Below are 17161 nucleotides of genomic sequence, written 5' to 3' on the forward strand. Positions count from 1 at the left end.
AGATAGCAGTATAGGAAGACCCTGAACTCACCTCCTCCCAAAGACATGCTGACTCTAAACCTACAGATAGAGCACTTCCTCCTGAAAAAAGAACTGAGGGATGATGGAACAGTTTCTGCACAACAAATGATAGAGGAACCACATAGAGATGGAGACATGGTTTCCACAAAAACCCACCCCTGACACAGCAAGCTGCATTAGGGAGGGATATCTCTGAGTGGTTTGTGTGCAGACTTACCTGCCCTGGGGCTCACAAAATAGGCAAACAAACAAAAACTACCAAAAACAAAAAAAAAAACCAAAAAAAAAAAAACCCCAGCAGCTTAAAGGACACCTAGACTATACATGAAGGAAATCCATTTACTAACCCCATACATCTGCCAAATGGGCAGGGAACTTCTGGAACTCTCTCCAGAGCTGGAGGCACCAGAGAGCACCATTTTTTTTGTGCTCCCCCTCCACTTTAATAGTACAGGTAGGGACAAAGTCTAGGCACTCTGACTGGCCTGCCAAGAGGCAGGAGGTATGTGGACATGTGTATGCATATGACTGATTCACTTTGTTGTACAACAGAAATTAACACAGTATTGTGAAGCAATTATACTCCAATAAAGATCTATTTTAAAAAAAGCAACTGATGAAATATTTAAAACTTGTAACAAATTCTGTGAAACAGAGTACTGAGATAGAGACATTCAGAGATAAAGCTACGTCATTATGAGTAATCAGGAAAGATCTCTTTGAGGAGGTGACATTAAAACTAACCTTGAATTTTAAGAAAGAACCAGAGAATAGTTGGCACTGCACTGTAGACATGTGAAAGATCATTAAGGCATGAAAGACCCTGGCTTGTTTAAAAAAAAAAAAAAAATTGCTGAAGAGGATATCAAAGTGGTAGTGGGAGAAACAACTTTTTGGTGGTAGAGGTGGGAATCAAAAGTTCAGTTTTGGATATGTTAATTTTGTTAAATTTTTTTAGACTTCCATACAGAGATGTCTAGTAGGTAGTTGAATATATGTATTTCAAGCTCAGAAGAGTTTGAGCATAAAGAAAAAAATTGGGAAATAACAGTATATGGGTTATATTTAAACTCATGCAAATGAATGAACTCACCTAGAAAAAGAGTATATAAAGAGAGGGTCAAGGACAGAAATGGGAGGAACAAAAGTGTTTGGAGGGTGTGAGGTCAGCTGCTCTAGGACCACTATTAGGGGTAATGCTAAGAACATAATATGGTTTATCAGTTATATCCTTCTCCCAAAATCAAACACTGGAGTCTGTTAAAACAGAGTGGAATTTCATGGTCATTGCATATGTCTATATATTATAGCTAAATTGTTTCTGGCAACAAAAGCACCCCAGGTCCCTGGTCCCCATCAACAACAGCTGTCTTCCCACAGCAGCCTTGGCATGCTAGGCCCACTCCAGCTCCAGCCATTCCACCAGGATGGCCCTGGTGTGGTACACCCTGGGACCCCCTGCCTTCCATCTGCTCCAGCTCCAGCCAGCCAGCACACAGTCTAACACAGGGGACACTCCTACACAAGGCCACACCTTCAAGACCAGGAGAGGTAGCTGTTTTGCTTAATTAATAGAAACAAACACCAAAACTCAAACAAAATGAGGAAATATAAGAATATGTTCCAAATAAAAGAACAAGATAAAAACCTCAGGGGAACAAAAAAACCCTAATGAAATGGAGATAAGTAAATAACCTGCTAAAAGAGTTCAAAGTAATACAGTAATAGTTACAAAGATGCTAATTGAACTCACGAGGAAAAAGGAGGAATACAATGAAAACGTCAACAAAGAGAAACTATAAAGAAGAACTAATCAGATCGGAAGAATACAATAACTAAAATGAAAAAACACACTAGAGGAATCAACAGTAGATTAGATGATGCAGAAGAACAGATCAGTGATCTAGAAGACAGAGTAGAGGAGATCACCCAGTCAGTAAGGAAAAAACAGAACTTTAAAAAATGAGGATAGTTTAAGGGACTTCTGGGACAACATCAAGTGTACCAATATTCCCATTATAGGGGTCCCAGAAGGAGAAAGAGAAAGGGGCAACAAACTTATTTGAAGAAATAATGGCTGAAAACTAACCTGGAGACAGAAGCAGATCCAGGTCAGGAAGCAGAAACTTCCAAACAAAAGTGAACCCAAAGGGTTTCCCTGGTGGCGCAGTGGTTAAGAATCCACCTGCCAATGCAGGGGACACAGGTTCGAGCCCTGGTCCGGGAAGATCCCACATGCCTCGGAGAGACTAAGCCCATGTGCCACAACTACTGACCTGCGATCTAGAGCCTGCAAGCCACAACTACTGAAGCCTGCACACCTAGAGCCTGTGCTCCACCACAAGAGAAGCCACTGCAATGAGAAGTCCGCGCACCGCAACGAAGAGTAACCCCGCTCATTGTAACTAGAGAAAGTCCATGCACAGCAAAGAAGACCCAATGCAGCTGAAAATAAATTTATTAAAAAAAAAAAAAGTGAACCCAAAGAGATACACACCAAGACATAGTATAATTAAAATGGCAAAAGTTAGAGAATTTTAAAGACAGCAAAAGAAAAACAATCACATAGGGAAACCCCATAAGACTATCAACTGATATTTCAGCAGAAACTTTGCAGGCCAGAAGGGTATCAGAACATATTTAAAGTGATGAATACATTAAAAAAAAAAAAAAAAACCTTACAACCTAGAATACTCTACTTGGCAAGGTTATCATTCAGGATTGAAGGAGAGATAAAGACTTCCCTAGGCAAGAAAAAACTAAAGGAGTTCATCACCACTAAATCAGCATTATAAGAAATGTTAAAGGGTCTTCTTTAAGCAAAAAAAAAAGAAAAAAGAAAAGGCTATAACTAGAATTAAGAAAATATATGAAAGAAAAAATTCTCACTAGTGAAGGCAACTATACAGTAAAGGCAGTGGACCAGCCACTTAAAAAGCTAGTATAAAAGTTAAGACAAAAGTAGTAAAATCAACTATAACATAATAAGTAGTTAAGGAATACACAAAATAAAAAGATGTAAAATACAACATCAAAAACAAAACATGCTGGGGAGAGTAAAAAGGTAGTGCTTTTATAATGCATTCAAACTTAAGTGACTATTAGCTTAAAATAAACTACTATATCTATCAATAGATATATCTATCTCATGGTAACCACCAAAAAAAAAAAAAATCAAACCACAAAGGAGGAAGACCAAGGGAAGAAGAAAGGGAAGGGAGAAGAATGACAAAAAGCAACCCCAAAACAATTTTAAAAATTGCAATAAGTACATACCTATCACAAATCATTTTAATGTCAATGGACTAAATACTCCAATCAAAAAAAAAAGAGTGGCTGAATGAGTTAAAAAAAAAAAAAAACTCAAAGGCCCATCTATACACTGCCTAGAAGAGACCCACTTCAGATATAAAAACACACACAAAGTGAAGCAATGGAAAAATATTCCATGAAAATGGAAACAAAAAGAAAGTTGGGGTAGCAACACTCAGACAAAATAGACTTTGAAACAAAGACTGTAACAAAAGATAAAGAAGGATATTACATAATGACAAAGGGGTCAATCCAAAAAAGATGATGTAACATTTGTGAATATTTATGAACCCAACATATGAGCACCTAATATAGAAAGGAAATATTAAAGTTATAAAGGGAAAAATTCAGAGTAAAACAATAATGGGAAAGGACTTCAATACCCCACTCATATCAATGTACATATCATCCAGACAGAAAATCAATAAGGAAACACTGGCCTTCAATGACACATCTGACCAGCTAGACTTTATACAAAACATTTCATCCCCAAACTGCAGAATACACATTCTTTTCAAGTGCACATGGAACATTCTCCAGGATAGACCATGTGCTAGGCCACAAAGTCAGTCAACAAATTTAAGAAGACTGAAGTCATATCAAGCATCTTGTCTGACCACAAAGGTATTTAACTAGAAATAAATTACAGGAAGAAAACTGGAAAAAACACAAACACATGGAGACTAAACAACATATTACTAAACAATGGGTCAAAGAAATCTAAAGGGAAAACAAGAAACCATGAAACAAATAAAAATGAAAACAACTTTCCAAAATCTACAGGACACAGCAAAAGCAGTTCTAAGAGGGAGGTACACAGCATTACAGGCTTACCTCAAAAACATAAGAAAACCCTCAAATAATGTAACATGACACCTAAAGGAACTAGACAGAAAAGCCCAAAGTTAGTAGAAAAAGGAAATAAAGATCCAACAAGAAATAGATGAAATAGAGACAAAAAAATAGAAAAGATCCATGAAACTAAGAGCTGTTTTTCTGCAAAGATAATATTGATAAGCCTTTGGTTAGACTCAAAAGGAAGAAGGTACAACAGACATCACAGAAATACAATCATAAGAGATTACTACAAACAATTATATGCCAACAAATTGGATAACTGAGAAGAAATGGACAAACTCCCTAGAAACACCTTCTTCCAAGACTGAATCAGGGAGAAATAGAAAATCTGAACAGATCATTTACTAGTAATGATATGCAATCAGTAATCAAAAAACTCCCAACAAACAGAAGTCCAGGATCAGTGGCTTCACAGGGGGATTCTGTGAAACATTTAAAAGTTAATACCTATTCTCAAACTATTCCCAAAAAAAGTGAAGAGGAAGAAACAATTCCAAACTCATTCAATGAGGCAAGCATTACCTTGATACCAAAATCGGATAAAGATACTACAAAAAAGAAAATTACAGGTCAATTTCTGATGAACATAAATGTAAAAATCCTCAAAATATTAGTAAACCAAATTAAACAAGACATTAAAAGGATCATATACCATGATTAAATGGAATTAATTCCAGGGATGCAAGGATGAATCAACATCCACAAATTAGTCAGTGTAGTAACCATGTTAACAAAATAAATAAAAATCATATGATCATTAATAGATGCCAAAAAAGTATTTGACAAAATTCAACATCCATTTATGATAAAACCTCTCTTTAGTGGGTATGGAGGGAACATACCTCAACATAATGAAGACCATATATGACAAGCCCATAGGTAACATTATACTCAATAGTGAAAAGCTGAAAGCTTCTTCTTTAAGATCAGGAACAAATGCCCACTCTCACTTTTATTCAACATAATATTAGAAGTCCTAGCTATAGCAATCAGACAAGAAAAACAGATAAAAGGCATCCACATTGGAAAGGAAGAAATAAACCTTTGGTTATTTGCGGATGACATGATATTATATATAGAAAACCTAAAGACTCCACACAAAAAAACCATTAGAACTAATAAATTAAATCAGTAAAGTTGCAGGGTACAAATCAATATACAGAAATCTGCTGCATTTCTATACACTAATAATAAACTATCAGAAAGAAATTGAGAAAAAAATTCCATTTACCATTGCATCAAAAAGAATACCTAGGAATAAATTTAACCAAGGAGATGAAGGACCTATATCCTGAAACTAACACACTGATGAAAGAAAATTAAGATGATGCAAATAAATGGAAAGATAAACCATGCTCATGGATTGGAAGGATATTGTTAAGATATCCATACTACCAAAGAAATCTACAGATTCAGTGCAATGTCGATCAAAATACCCATAGCATTTTTTCACAAAACTAGAACAAATAATCCTAAAATTCGTATGTCTCTACAAAAGACCCCAAATAGCCAAAGGATTCTTGAGGAAGAAGAACTAAGCTGGAGGTATCACATTCCCTGATTTCAAACTATTACAAAGCTATGGTAATTGAACTATATGGACCAGTACAAAAATGGACATGTAGCTCAATGGAACTGAATAGAGAGCTCAGAAATAAACCTGTGCTTATATTGTCAATTAATATATGACAAAGGAGGCAAGAATATACAGTGAGGAAAAGACAGTCTCTTCAATAAACAGTGTTGAGAAAACTGGACAGCTACATGCAAAAGAATAAAACTAGACCACTTTCTTATACCGTATACAAAAACAAACTCAAAATGAATTGAAGACTTAATCATAAGACCTGAAACCATAGAACTCCTAGAAGAAAAACAGAGAGTAAGCTCTTTGACAGTCTTAGAGTTTTTATTTGTAGATCTAATTTTGGGGGGGGGTCTGTTTCCTCAGGCAAGAGCAACAAAAGCATAAACAAACAAATAGGACTACACAAAACTAAAGAACTTTTACACAGCAAAGGAAACCATCAACAAAATGAAAGGGTGATCTAATGAATGGGGGAAGATATTTGCAAATGGTATGTCTGATAAGAGGTTAATATCCAAAATATACAAAGAACTCATACAACTATCAAAAAAACCCTAAACAATCCAATGAAAAAATGGGCTAAGGACCTGAATAGACATTTTTCCAAAGAAAACATACATATGAGCAACAGACATGTGAAAAAGTGTTCAACATCACTAATTCTTTAGGGAAATGCAAATCAAAACCATAATGAGATATCACCTCCCACGTGTCCAAATGGCTGTCATCAAAAAGATAAGAAATATGATGATGATGTGGAAAAAAGGGAACCTTCATGCACTGTTGGAGGGAATGTAAATTGGTGCAGCCACTATGGAAAATAGTAGGGAGGTTCTGCAAAAAATTAAAAATAGAACTACCATATAATCCAGCAATTCTACTTCTGGGTATTTTTCCAAAGAAGACAAAAACACTGATTCAAAAAGATGTAGGCACCCTTATGTTCATTGGAGCGTTATTTACAATGGCCAGGGTATGGAAGCAACCTACATGCCCACTGATAAATAGATAAAAAAGATGTGGTAAACATATATACAATGGAATATTCCTCAGCCATAAATAAGAATAAAATCTTCCCATTTGCAACAATATGGTTGGACCTAGAGGGTACTGTGGTAAGTGAAATAAGTGAAATCATATGGTAATTGTCTTTCTCTGTCTGACTTACGTGGAATCTAAAAAACAAATGAACAAACATAACAAAAACAGAAACAGATACAGAGAACAAACTGGTGGTTTCCAGAGAGGATGGGGGTGGGGGATGAGCAAAATAGGTGAAGGGGATTAAGAGATGCAAACTTCCAGTTATAGAAGTCACAGGGATGTAATGTACAGCATAGGCAATATAGTCAATAATACTGTAATAACTTTGTATGGTGACAGATGGTAATTAGACTTACTGTGATCATGTAATGTATAAAAATATCGAATCACTATGTTGTACACCTGAAACTAATATTGTAAGTCAGTTATACTTCAATTACAAAAAGTAAGTCATCCATATTTCAAAGTTAGCAGATATATATTTATGTAGAAGAAACTTTCAATCACTATAATTAGTTACATCTGCAGAAAACTTACAGTTGCTTTAACCCATCTTCCCTCAAAAATCAAACTGCTGAGTTTTTGAGGTTTCCTTTTGTGATATTTTTAGCAAAAAATAAGAAAAAAGTATGTAAAACTATAGAGCGTGCATTATTAGAAAGTGTAAATGAATCTCAAATATGAATAATTCACATAGTTAAATATCATTTGAGCCCAAAGTGAAAACAGTAGCTTTGGAAAAGTAAACCTCTAATATTATGCTTCTCAAGAAATTTTTTGTTTTTTGTTAGGTCATGGGAAATGTTTCTCTGTGTAAAAGAGAAACGGTTTTTCAAAAAGCTAGGACTTTGCTGTTGCAAAAGAAAATTCATTCAGATGACAAAAATCACAACCTCCAGATAAGTTGCTTTTTTAAAATGCCTAATGTTGAATACAGATTTCCTGGCTTATTCTGTAGCCAGTTCCCCTAGTTAGCGTAACATATAAACCATCAAAGACACACCCTTCCTAAAGGATTTCTCTTTGTTACATTAGTGTATATAGAATTATGACATCTTATGTATATAAATACTATTCCTATCAGCGAATGGAGGGAAGAGGGAGAAAAGCATCGCTTCCTTCTTTTTGTGGCTCTAAGGAGCTTGAATCATTAGTGTTTTTTTTTTTTTATTGCAAGTAATAGGAACTCAGTCTAGCTTAGGGGAAAAAATAGGAAGGAAATAAAGTCAGAAATGTCTCTTGGACATCAAAGGCAGACATCAGAGTTGACTTCGAGAAGAACTAGAATCTCCATTTCCCTCCCTCCCTCTTTCCCTCTTTCCAGATATTTTACTTTATATCTTTTTTTCCTGTACTGAGACAACATGGAAGAAGATGGTTATGCCACAATTCCTAATTGGTAAAATTTATCCCAAGTTTATTCCAAATTACAGCTGAAATCCCTGGGATCCAGTTTTGAATTCCTGGGAAAGGGACATGATTTGACACAGTTTGGGTCAACCCCTGGTCCAATCTCCTATCATCACAAGATAATAAGATAATAGAAACATAGATATAATATAAACAGGTATTTTAGGAAACACCTCAAAAAACCTTATGGCCAAATATGGAGAAAGATGGCATGCATTCTCAGAGAAAGGGACCCCAAAATATATCTGTTCAAAATACCTTTAAAATGTATTTAGAAAGCAATATGACAGGTTATCCTCTTTTTCAAAAGCTTTCGGAGAATGGTTTTTATATTTAATCAATATGACAATTTCATCTTTTCTGCACTTAGATCACGTCTGATAAAGGTTTTTAGCCCTCAGAACTGTAGTAGCCAAAGATATCCTCTTGGTTTACCTCCATACACCTTGGCTCAAACTAACACTTGTGATACAAATGTGGACAGAGTGGGTAGCAGGCAAGGTAGGACCCAGAAAACTTCAACTTCACTAGGTCCATAGAATAAAATGACCATAGGGTGACCAGGGATTTTCAATAGTGGATAATGCAGCCCTAGGAATGACTGATGTACTTGCTTTTACTTTGAAATCAGCTTATACAAAATTGATTAAAAGGGTGTGAATTTCCATTTTCTACTTAAGCCTTTCCGTGAGTGTATTTTTCACTAGGCTCTATTAAGATGTGGAACATAAATCATGGAAAACAAGGTATACTTGAAGCAGAAAATTCAGGACCAATAGATTCTTAATGAAACTCAACTGCTCAGTGTCCCCCCTAAGGACTTGTTATGGTTGTGGAGAAAGGACAGGCCTTGGAGCCAGTTAGACCTGGGTTTGAATCCTGACATCTGCCCTCACCTTATCCTTTGGGACAGCCATGGGTAATATCCTTAAATTACCCGAATGTCAGGTTCTTTATTCATCATGAATTTCAAAAGTAGTGCTCAAAGTGGTGTTCATGTGAATTAAAATTGATAATTGCACATTGCTAAGAGGAATGCAAAATGGCGCAGCTGCTTTAGAAAACAGTCTGGCAACTTATCCAAAGGTTAAGTGTAGAGTTAATATATGACCCAGCAATTCTACTCCTAGGATATATACCCAAGAGAACTGAAAACATACTTCTAACAAAAGATGTATGCCTGAATGTTCACAGCAGCGTTATTAAGAGTCAAAAAATGGAAACAACCTATATATCCATCAGCTGATGAATGGATAAACAATGTGACAGTCACACAATGAAATATTACTCAGCAATAAAAAGGAATAAAGCATTGATACATGGCTAAGCCTTGACAATACTACCCTAAGCGAAATAAGCCAGTCACAAAAGACCATATCTTGTATGATTCTATTTATATGAAATGTTCACAGGAGGCAAATCTATAGACAGAATGTAGATTAGTGGTTGCCTAGGGCTGGGGAGAATGAGAAATAACAATTAATAGGTACAGGGTTTCTTTCTGATGTGATGAAATGTCCTAAAATTACATTGTGGTGATGACTGCATACCTCTGACTATATTAAAAAACATTAAATGGCATACTTTAAACGGGTAAGTTTTATGTTATACAAATTATATTTCAGTAAAATTCTTTTAAAAAGTGATAATGGGTGAAATATGTATCAATTTATAATTCATTCATGCCAGGATAAATTTTATATATAAACTTTCCCTTCATATTTCTAGTCATAGCACCTCATCGTAGCTTAGAATAAATAGGAATAGGAATAAAATAATAAATACTCTAAGTACTATTTAAATACCTTAAATAACATTAGTAGTGTTAACTAATAATACTATTCATAAAAATAGCTATGAATTATACTATGCACTAGGCACTGGGCTAAGTATTTTGTATTTATAAATTAAATATCCTTAATAATCATGTGAGAGATATGTAAAATGGATTAGGAGTACTTAAAAGCTGGGGCTCTGAAAGTGTTGATTATTGTCCTAATTTGTAAGTCTAGTAAATAGTAGAGTAGATAAACCCAATTCTAGCTGATTCCATATGTCAAACTCTTCAACAATATGCAGCCTCCCCTTCAGGGCCCTGATGGATATATGTAAGTAGTTTTAGAACATCTCATTTAATCATACATTTATCATTTTCCCCCAAATTTTAGCTAAATTCATTACATAAACTAGACTGGACAATATTGTTTCTTTTTGTAAATTCTCAGTACCTCCAAGATACCCTTGAGAGAATATTAACTCCCTTCTGAGTTAGATATTGCAATAATGTGCATACTCTTAATTACTGATTGATTTGTACAAACCAGTTCCACATCAACAGGCTCAACAGCACCCCTTCACCAGGATAATAATGAAGTCTAATTATGCATCCATAACAGAATTTCCTTCATCATCAACTGGGTAACCACTGGGATCCTGAGCCAATGCAACACGCCTCAGCAACAGTGGCAGGAGTCCTTCCAAGATAATATTGTGTAGGCAAACGATTATCTATTAATGCACTGTCAGAAGGGCATATGAGGTTGCTTCTATCTTGCACAGTGGATTTCTTAAAATTTTGTTAACAAGTAGAGCTTTAGTTTTAAAATGTTCCCAATAATAAAAGTTAACGTTCACCAAAATGCTAACTATAACCTAGGTATTGGTTTTTCACATGTATAATCTCTTTTAATTTAATCTAACAATACTACAAACTAGGTACTATCATTACCTTCTTTTCACAGATATGGAATATGGGGTAGAGGGAAGTAGAACCAGGATATCGGGCAGCCTATCTTAAAGCCTATAACGTCTTTACAATTACTCTACAGTGACTCCAAATGCTTAAAAATCAATTTCAGTAAATAAAAATCCTTAAACGATGTCACCATAAAAATCCATATACAAGAAGGTTCTATAATGTCTAAGAAACCAATTAAAAATTTCAGTGTTGGGACTTCCCTGGCAGTCCAGTGGCTAAGACTTTGCCTTCCAATGCAGGTGGTGTGGGTTCCTTCCCTGGTCATGGAGCTAGATCCCAAGATCCCACATGGCTTGTGGCGAAAAAACCAAAATGTAAAAACAGAGGCAGTATTGTAACAAATTCAATAAAGAGTTAAAAAAAAAAAAGTTCCCCTACTTAAAAAAAAATTTCAGTGTTGAGATTTTATTTTGTGAATTTTTTTTAAACAGTCCAGGAAAACTAAAATACCATGATGCATGAACTGTATACTGGGTTTTAAATAGTTAAGCCTATAAATAATTATGTAAACAAATTACAAACACAACATAGTTAAATAGATTAGTTTTGTATTGGTGTTGTTAAAAACCCATTGCTAGTTTTGTCTGAGTGTCTGTTTCGTTTTTGTTTTTTAAAACTTGTTCTACATTCAATCAATGATTACAAAAATTAAGGGTTAGTGTTAAATTAATAGACCTTTATATTTCAAATTTCACTAATTGAGTAGCTGGGGGTCCACTGAGACTTTTATCATGTCAATGTTTAAATAAAAACTTACCCTTGAATGCCTTTAGATGGGGCATGTATTCTTCATGTATATCCTATATCAGCCCACGAGTTTATGGCATTGACAAACATGTTATATTAGTTCAAAATGCATTTAGTATGTTAGTTCAGAATGCAGCCCCAGTCATGCAGATTCCTGTTAAAATTGAGGAGGGGGAAGAAGAGAGGATGCCATCTATACAGAATATTTTCGGACATTTTGATTCATTTGTAAATTATATATCTAAGTATTTTCTTATATTGCTAGTATAAAGAGTTTGCTTTTAGTACTCTCATAAGTCCTTTGTCAAGTAGAAGGAAAAGTAGAGTAGAGGGAAAAGAAATGCTATCATCACACATAATTGATCTCTACATGGTAATGAGAACAGGAGAGTCAAGATAAAACGAAGGTCTCTTGATTTATTAATCCCCAAAAGCTATTCTTAGGTTAAACCTAAGGGTGAAACTGCCCTAACTCTACACTGGTAGGAATAAGGGGGGACAATGACAAGTTTCTACCAGTCTGGAGTAGGCCACTGAGAAATTCTAAAGTAACAGCCATAAAACTGGCTTGGCTTTGTCCGTACAAGTCTGAAACCATAAAGCAAGAGGCAAAACTGAATCCTTTCAGAATGGTGAGTATAATAGCAGAAATGACTTCAAGGTGGTATTCTGAAAACCAAAGTAATTAAGACAGGAATCAATGAACAGAGTTCAAAAACCCAAGAGACAGGACTAGAGGCAGAAAACAGGCTAAAATGGGTCAAAGAGCCAGCAGGATAAAAAGGAGGGCAAAGCAGATGCCTGGCTAAGAGTTTTGCCAAGAAGCTGGGTGTTCCTGCACAACCTCAAAACAAATGGGGGTTTTCAACTCATTGAGTTTGTTGAGGTGTCAATTGTTCAAAAGCAGTATCTAAGGATACGTCTATGTGTTTGGTGGTGATAAGAATTGGATATTTTTAAAAAGACAGCTTAACAGAAGGTAAGGTTTTGGAACATTGGCAAGAAGTGAGACAAGCTTCCAGAAGACATTCTTGTACCCAAACTGGTATAATTCCACAGTAAACTAATACAGTATGTAACTTAAAGATGAAATTCAACAGTAACAAAATTAATTAAGATAACCACAATACCTTCTAACATGCCTTACAAAACTATGAGTATGATAAATTGGTGATACTTTGAAATTAAAGCTCATAAAATTTTTGTATGTGAAAGAGGAAAAAAAGATAAAAGATTAAGCAAACTATTGCAAAGCATAAAGTAGTACCTGTATTTATCATCACTACCTCTTCACGTCACTAAAACACAGATAATTTGAAGGAAATACTGTAGCGAATATATTATCCAATAGCCTTGTGAAAATAACTTGTATCCAGGATAGTTATAAAATTTATATCACAAACAATAATTTAAATTATATAAGTTATTAATTTGTGGCTTTACAGTAGACAACTAGCTAGAAGATCTCTAAGCTAATTATTACCAACCATAAGCCTGATGACCAAGACTTATCCCTAGCCAATTTGTCAAGGCTTACATCAATTCTCTGAATTGAATAGGGAATGAAAATATTTTTTAAAAAATCACTCCAGTGCTCTTGTTGAAAATAAATATTTTTTTCATTTGGACCCAAGTAAGTAGCTTTTTCAAAGATTAGCAAATTTGTTTATAAAGTGACGTTCTAAGTCAGTTGAATAAACACAATTAACTTTTCCTGGAAGTGTATTATAAATAACTTACTGTTGATGTGGCACACTAAACCAGTTGAATAAACAGTTAAACAATTTACTTATATTGCAAATTAGATAACTGATACAATATTAAATAAGTTTTAAAATCGGCAAAACTTTGGTAATTAGTTCTATCTATGGAAACAACTTATTGACTATACTGGCGTCATTTTGTTTACGTATACTGGGCACATTTTCTGGCTTTATGAGGCATCCATGCCGTGTCTGAGCACTTCAGTTTTGAGTCAAATATAATTCTTTTTGTGAAGTAGGTTAATACTAAATTGTCATGGATTCCATTGAGATACGGTCAAAATACGATTTTGTAAATTTTGCATGTCAAGAATTATGCTGAAATACACACAGGAAAAGCAAAAGAAGCAAATGATAAACATCTGCATCATAGAAAGAGCTAGACTGTGAAGAAAGAAGGACCTAGATTTCTCTCAGCTCTCCAACTTTTTTGCTGCTTCAGAATTTTATACAATTTACACAAGCTTTTTCAACCTTAGGTTTATTCAACTGAAAAATAGGTTTAATAACACCTGCCTTGTTGGGTTGCTACGAGTATTTACAATAATATGTATAACTCCCTTAGCACGGCACTTAGCATACAGTGAAAGCTATATAAATTTGTTCTTGCTAATATTTGTATAATTATCATACTGTGAACTCTTGACCAGAAATTGTATTTTTCATTTAAATTATTTCTCAATCTAATTTTAATATATTTTGTTATTAACATCTAAAGTCTCTTATTCTCCCTAGTAAGTAGGTACTGAATCTTTTTCCAATCTTGACTACTTCTTCTGGGCTTGCCAAAAAATAGCCTTTCTTTAAACTACTTCAATACCCTTTTATCATATGTACCCTGTAATATTAACATGCACATATTTTAACAATGCCTTTACATATTAGTTATATTTGTCCCATTAATTAGAAAATAAGTTCTCTGGTAGTCCGGTGGTTTAAGACTCCACCCTTCCAGTTCAGGGGGTGGCGGTGTGTTCAATCCCTGGTCGGGGAACTAGGATCCCACATGCCTGCGGCATGGCAAAAAAAAAAAAAAAAAGTTTGGTACTGTGCTCCCAACACTGTGTGTTAAGCTCAGTGGAGACAAAGGAAACAATGCCTATACTTTTGGGACTTCGAGTCTAGCTTGGAATACACGTGTTACCATGGTATGCTATGGAGAGGTCCAGGATGCCAAGAGATTATATCAGAGTTACAGTTATAGCTTTTTTTCTGATAACATTAACTACATGACATATGAAGTTACTTTAAAAATGTTCTAATAATTAGAAAGATGAAGCTGAAAATCACAAGAGATACCATAAAAAATAGCAAAATTATGCAATCTACTCAATGTGAAATGAACTCAGAAAGGAATAAACAGGAAAAAACAATTAAGGGATTGTGATTCAACATACACTTGTTCCTCAAACTAAATGGATGCCACCTTATGGTTTAGTCACAGATGTTAGAGTGGTAAGAATTGACTCTAGCTTCCTGTTGGGAAGTTAATGCCCTTCTATGAATAGTTCCCAGAACCTCTAATGGATACATATCTTATTTGACTTAGTGGAACCCAACTTCTAACTTCATTCCCCAAACCTATTTCCCCTACTGTGTTTGTGAGTTATTACCCATTACACAGCTCAAGACTCTCTGGAAATAACTGATTCCTTCTAATCCATTATTCCCTCATAAACTATAACTAAGATAGTTTTATTTTCTTTCTGCAATGAATGTTGCATCCATTTCCCTCCTTTCGCCTTCCCTGTGTTGCTTGTCTTGTAGGTCACACCCTCATCACGTCTTGACCACTCTTCTAATTATTCCTGCCTCCAATCTCTCTTCTCCTTTCTTTTCTCCTTTCCCTCCTTCATCCTGTACAAAAGTAATTTCCCTACATCACAACTCTTAACATAACATTCCTCCATTTCAGTAAACCCTTTCTGGCTCCCAATGGCCAATAAAGATTCATCTATTTAGCCTTGTTTTAAAAACATTTGTTTCAAGCACACTTTTCTGCAATCCTTATTAATCTTAGGAAAGAATACTGATTTTCTTGATTTCAAAGACAAGAGATGGCATCAGATAAAGAGGTCTCAAAAAATTCAAACAAAAATTTAAGCTACATTGAAGGAATTATATTTGCCAGCACAAAGGAGGTGATGGTCCATTCCATTATACCTGCCTTAGAAAAAAGGTAAATAATGAAAGTTTATGTACATATTTTTTAATCTCCTGTTGCCAGAAACAATTCAGCTATAATATAGACATACACAATGACCATGAAATTCCACTCTGTTTTAACAGACTCCAGTGTTTGATTTTTGGGAGAAGGCTATAACTGATAGACCATATTATGTTCTTAGCATTACCCCTTAATAATGGTCCTAGAGCAGCTGACCTCACACCCTCCAAACACTTTTGTTCCTCCCATTTCAGTCCTTGACCCTCTCTTTATATACTCTCTTTCTAGGTGAGTTCATTCATTTGCATGAGTTTAAATGTAACCCATATACTGTTATTTCCCAATTTTTTTCTTTATGCTCAGACTCTTCTGAGCTTGAAATACATATATTCAACTACCTACTAAACATCTCTGTATGGAAGTCTAAAAAATTTAACAAAATTAACATATCCAAAACTGAACTTTTGATTCCCACCTTCACCACCAAAAAGTTGTTTCTCCCACTACCACTTTGATATCCTCTTCAGCATTTTTTTTTTAATTTTTTTTAAAACAAGCCAGGGTCTTTCATGCCTTAATGATCTTCCACATGTCTACAGTGCAGTGCCAGCTATTCTCTGGTTCTTTCTTAAAATTCAAGGTTAGTTTTAATGTCACCTCGTCAAAGAGATCTTTCCTGATTACTCAGTATAATGATGTAGCTCCATCTCTGAAATGTCTCTCTCGGTACTCTGTCACAGAATTTGTTACAAGTTTTAAATATTTCATTTCACCAGTTGCTTCTTTTTTAATAGATCTTTCTTTATTGGAGTATAGTTGCTTCACCATACCGTGTTAGTTTCTGTTGTACAACAAAGTGAATCAGTCATATGCATACATATGTCCCCATATCCCCTCCCTATCCCACATCTCTAGGTCCTCGCAAAGCACAGAGCTGATCTCCCCGTTCTATGCTGCTGCTTCCCACTAGCTATTTTACATTCGGTAGTGTTTATGTGTTGATGCTACTCTCAGTTTGTCCCAGCTTCCCCCCCTCCACCCCTCCCTGTGTCCTCAAGTCTATTCTCTATGCCTACGTCTTTATTCCTGCCCTGCCACTAGGTTTCATCAGTACTTTTTTTTTTTTTTTTTTTTAACATATATATGTGTTAGCATATGGTATTTGTTTTTCTCTGACTTACTTCACTCTGCATGACAGACTCTAGGTCCATCCACCTCACTACAAATAACTCAATTTCATTTCTTTTTATGGCTAAGTAATATTCCATTGTACTTATGTGCCACATCTTTATCCATTCATCTGTCAATGGACATTTAGGTTGCTTCCATGTCCTGGCTATTGTAAATAGTGCTGCAATGAACACTGTGGTACACGTCTCTTTTTGAATTATGGTTTTCTCAGGGTATATGCCATATATGACAAACCCACAGCAAACACCATACTCAACGGTGAAAAACTGAAAGCATTTCCACTAAGATCAGGAACAATACAA

This window comes from Eubalaena glacialis, chromosome 6 (genome assembly GCF_028564815.1).
Source record: "Eubalaena glacialis isolate mEubGla1 chromosome 6, mEubGla1.1.hap2.+ XY, whole genome shotgun sequence".
In the NCBI taxonomy this organism is placed as follows: Eukaryota; Metazoa; Chordata; class Mammalia; order Artiodactyla; family Balaenidae; genus Eubalaena; species Eubalaena glacialis.